Source organism: Zophobas morio, unplaced genomic scaffold (genome assembly GCF_036711695.1).
Source record: "Zophobas morio isolate AGI-343-1 ecotype UQ-CSIRO unplaced genomic scaffold, CSIRO_AGI_Zmor_V1 ptg000068l, whole genome shotgun sequence".
NCBI classification, from domain to species: domain Eukaryota; kingdom Metazoa; phylum Arthropoda; class Insecta; order Coleoptera; family Tenebrionidae; genus Zophobas; species Zophobas morio.
The window spans coordinates 394,399-399,573 of record NW_026972173.1 but is presented as its reverse complement, the minus strand read 5'-3'; the positions used below and the strand labels follow the sequence as shown (position 1 = coordinate 399,573).

At 33.4% G+C, this 5,175-nt stretch overlaps 1 long non-coding RNA gene across 2 annotated transcripts; it reads left to right on the top strand.

Moving 5' to 3' along the window:
• Positions 1-1,801: 1,801 nt before the first annotated feature.
• Positions 1,802-3,329, top strand: LOC135143666 (uncharacterized). 2 transcript variants are annotated; one of them, XR_010282870.1, is made up of 7 exons: positions 1,802-1,841; positions 1,895-1,977; positions 2,102-2,430; positions 2,572-2,689; positions 2,743-2,890; positions 2,951-3,015; positions 3,081-3,329. It is a non-coding gene; the product is annotated as an uncharacterized LOC135143666 (long non-coding RNA). The 2 variants fall into 2 exon arrangements; XR_010282869.1 differs by lacking the exon at positions 1,802-1,841 and having other exon boundaries at positions 1,852-1,977.
• The last annotated feature ends 1,846 nt before the right edge of the window (positions 3,330-5,175 follow it).

Sequence of the window (5,175 nt, the reverse complement as noted above, 5' to 3'; positions counted from 1 at the left end):
GTCGTACAAAATCTATTTTTTGCAAGTGTAATAAATTCCAAAAAATATGGAAACGTTTTCTAATTTTTAATATTTGTTAAAATTTAGTTTTGTTTGTATATTTATGACCCTAGGAAAAATAAGGCTTATTATAACATCTAATTTTTTTCTGTTCAAAAATACATAGTAAAACATAAAAACTTTTTAGTTTCCTTAAATTTACTATAAACAATTATATAAAGAAGACTTACGCTAAACCTTAAAGGGGTTCAAGTAAAAAAAATTCTAGGTGGTAGGTAGCTTACAATATAAAATTGTTTCGTAGTGTAATACACCTTAAGTTCTAGGAAATAAAGATCCTTTAAAACCTAAAGAAGAAAAATACACCGAAGTTACACTAATCAGATTTTATAAATCTTATAACTAAGATTATACGAATTACTTTATTCAAACTTACATTTTAAAAAAATTTAAAAAAGATATAAAATAAACTATAATATCTGTATATAAAAATAAGATACATTACAGAAGTTTGCTTTATAGTTATATTTAATAACAGCTTTATTTAGTAAAAATAATGTTTAATTACTTTTACTTTCAGAGTGTAATTGTAAAAATAGAATGTAATCTTTTCGTATATAAATTGAATTATAGACTTCTGCTAATGACAGTTTTTGTAAAACATTCAAACTTTCATAACGCCTACCACAGCTAATTCTAACCCTAGGAAGACCTGAAAAAAAAAACCCCTGATATACCAAACGCATGTAATGTATTTTAATAATAATTTGGAAAAATTATTATTTAATTCATAAAAGTTTTTTATTAGTACAATAATAAAAACAAAAAGTAGGAAAAAAATATCTATAAAAAGTGTAATAATAATAAAAACTAAGGAGAGTATTATAGTAACACCAAGCAGTCGTTCTCTACGAGTGGTCACAATTTCGCGTTCACTGTCTGTTCGCTTCGATAGGAGTAATCTACCCTCAATATTTGCTCTAGAAAACCCTAACCCCTGCAAAACGGCAGAAGTGAATGGCTTATTAAACTTCTTGTTAAGGCATACTATAGACTTGTAATCAATCTCTACTTAATAACCAAGCAGGAAGAGAAAAAAAGGTTTAGGTTATCTAACATGGTATACCCCCCCTTCCTCCCTTTCTCTCTCTCTCCCCCCTTCTCAAAACCCCTCGCTTTTTTTTTGGCTGTATTTTTGATGCAAGATAATTCATTAATAGTATTATTTAAATTGTTAATAAAAAGACGAAGAAACTAACTTTTAATTTACCTGTTAATAAATATTTAAAATTAGCTGGAAAATATAAATAAAATTATTAGCGCATACCCGCAGTGCCGTAGTCCTTGAGTTAATGAATCGTTAGTTTTTGCTGTTTTTCTTTCTCTCTGTCCTGTTTACTTAAAAGAAGCAATAGAGTGAATAACTTCAGTACTTATTCATCTAAATGTTAACGGTAGGGAAACGGAAGTAAAAATCGGGAATGAAAATAATAAAAAACCATTCCGCTACAAGTGACAGAGTCTGTTCGTATGTATCATTTTTCCTTTATTAACCTCTAATGAATCATTTTCTATTAAACCACTCACCTACACACATTATATTGATTACATTGTTAATAATATGTGAGCAAGGTGTATACTGCCTAGTTGTATGGCAGAGTACGGTAGATAGTAATAAACACTATAAAAGTACCGCGCTAAAAAATCCGATAAACGAAGATGAGGTCACATGCTACTAGCACAAACCATGTATGACAACTAGATATATTATATTAAGGCCTGGGAATTTTCGCACAGATGTTGGCCTCTGTTCCCACCATCAAGATGGCCATCGCGATCAAGTTGTGTTCTACTGGACTTTTTTTTTTAATCACTGCATTAATACATTTAATAGCCCCCCATTATTGAAGGGACTGGTTTAGATCGAAGTTTTTTAACAGACTTAAGGAAAAGAAAGTTACTGCTCCCTTTGGAGAGGTACTGTACTGACTATTATAATATTTTTGTTCTTTTTGACATGGTAATAACTTACCCTAATAATGATAGTTATTTTTTATACCTTCTTTGTTCTTCACTTGTTACCTTCTTTTTTAATCTATAGCCTTCTGATGACCTAAAAGTAAGCGCCATCGCAGGTGGGTGTCGACTATGTGTTACTTGCTAGCCATGAACGATCTCATTTCATACAACCAACTAATATAAACTTTAGGGTCAATTAAATGGGCTTTAAACTATTATCTAACTACCTCGAAAGTTCAAGAGCCCTTTTATTAACATTATATTCAGTGAAATTTCTATTTTAAAAATTTTTTAAAGGTCACACGATTAATTTTGGCCTCTACGACCTGTTGAATCTCTAAGCCAGGAAATTGAACCCGGACACTCTGTGTTTCTTGATCAGGCCATTGGTCGGAAGACTAAGAGAGCTAGGTCATCGTTTATCTCTCTTATTTATTTTATGAAAGTAGCAACCTTTACATTATTATCTTTAAAAATATTATTCTACCGTACTTCTCTCTTTCCACTAAATGTTGATATTCAGGCGCCTTTTTTTACTCTTCTCTTTATAAGGTACAAACGTTCTATGACGGAGTGGTTGGTCATCCGAGTGGAATTTGCCATCTTCCTCTTGTAATTCCCTTTATTGAAAAACTGCGAGATGCCTTTAAAGAAAACACCTCATTCTTGGGTATTCCTCATCACACAAAATGTTGTTTGCCGCTAAAACAGTGCTGACCATAGGAGAGCCTCATCATTTCTGTAGGGACCGTAGTCCCTATTGAGGGCCCGTGGTTGAGCAACAGGGCCGAAAGCCTTATGTATTGCTCGTGGGAAGGTGACGTTATCAACCTGAGTACGTTTTCCTAAGTGATTCTGGTTAACGAGGCTGGTGGGTCTTGGGTAAAATTCTCGTTGGGCGTACACTTATATGCGTCTTTTTGTTTGAAAGGTTTACTCCACGCGTCGGTTGCCTTAGCTACAGATTACCACTGCTGGCGTAGTGAAGAAAAACACGTACGTTTTTGCGCTGTAGGCAAGATTTCGTATCATATTAAAACTTTTTCTTGGCTAATTTTCAGTGTCGGTGTAAATAAGTGGTCATGGCATCGCTACGCAAGGACTCGGAAAATTGCAAACAGCTGATTTTAATCATCATTCCTTGATTGGCGACCATCGATAGGTCACAAGACATCAAGGGTGCAAAGGAAACCGGCAACACTCTTCCATTATGCTTCCGTCCATAAAAGAATAACAATTATACCTAAGTTAAGTTTTCAGGTATGCAAACGGAAACATACTTGTTCATTTAGTTATAGAATTAAACCTAATACATAAATAAACTTTTCAAGTAAGCTATTTTAACCGTAATGACTCATCAACTTTTTTTTTGCGGACGTGAGTTGGTTCAGAGTTTGTTGCACTTCTCTCGTCTTTAACTTCAAAAGTTAAGTTAAAAGTTAATTATTTATTAAATTCTGCATATCTTCATATCCTATAGACTCAAAAAAAATTAGTTATTATTATAGAGAGTATTTTTTGAGCGGTAGGCTTGTAATTTTTTTGTCTAAGCTCTTAAATAAAAATTTAAACGGCTCTTCGCTCTTCCCGATCATAAAAACTGAGACTCAAACCTTTTTACCACAAAGAAAAAAATATCAGACCTACAAAAAAAGGAAACAGCAGCGGGCTTTAACCTACTGTCAGCCCATATAAAGAAGCTGAAGTAATCTTAGTACTTAAATGCTAAATTATTGGTCTATTGGCTTACAAGCTTGCTCAGTGGCTTGGGAAATTTGACTTAGGTAACGCTAATTCAACAACTTTATTGTATTAGGTTTGTAAGGAAAATACTTAAAGAATCAACTGATCTTGAGCTTAAGAAACATGTTTACAATGCTTACTTAAAAATACAGGTCTTAGTTAATTCAGTTGGGCGTGCTTATGCTCAACTTAGGGTGCAGTGTACTTTCGACAAGCGAGCTTTTCTCTCGCCTTACAAAGCTTAATTAATTGCTCAGCTTGAGTCGAACACTGGTTGTTCGTAGAAATGAAACCCAGTAAAAGTCAAAAGTTCAATTTTGTCACTGCTTTTACTTTTATTTATTAATCAGGTCATCCCACCATGGCCTATTTAGACTCATATATGCGAATTACACTGCATTAATGTATAGATTCAAAGCTACCTGCCTTGGTTTGACTACATCTATATCCATAAGTTGAGTTAACCAGGAATGTCTCACCGTGGTGTCAGTCTTTCGACACTCTTCTTATTGCACCCCCTAAGCCCCAACAAAATCAAGGGTTGTCTAAAACGTAGTTTCTTTATGTTTCGGTAGCAGGATACCATGAAACCGTTTACATTAGCAAATTTCATTGGAAGGCAAATTTAGATCACGCAAATAATTACCTTATAGTCACCTAACTTTACTCAACCTAATGTCAAAAAATGCAAACTTAAACTGGGGAACAGACTTCAGACTTCATTTCTAAATTAAGTTAACACGACTCAGCTTAACCTAAGTTTCAATAACGCTGTCGTACTCATCATGTTGACCTTTTTACTACCTGCAGATTTTTTAAGAACAGTTCCGAATTTATATAACGTAGTTAGATTTATTAGTGGTTATCAACCAGGGCTCAGTTTATTAGGATTATTTTATACGATATCTTATTTAACACTAACGGATCAACTATTTAAAAATTTCCTTTAATATTGCTCAGAGTGGAATATACCAGGACACAGGATGTAACCTAAAATAGTTACACTTTGTACAAATCCTATCATTATGCCATTAAGTACATATAAAATTACACAAAAAAAGTAAGAAATATTCTCCTGCATAAAATGTTTGCAGTTACATTGAGTTTTACATAGGAGGCAACGATAATTACAAATTATAAATACAAAAATTATCGGGATGCAGTATAAAATGCACTTATACCATAGGTTTAATACCAATCTCTCCTGCATGTACTGTAAAAATACGTGGTGCTTAGATAATGCAACTTGCTAGTAGGCAAACCTTGAGTATATCCGCTGTATTGTTTTCATGAGCGATATACCAAAAAAATACGGGTCACTAATGACACCTTAGAGGAGCCAAAAGTTATCAATACAGAGAAATTTCCAAATTTCGCGATGTTCCAGATTGTGACACACTCTTAAGGTTAGTG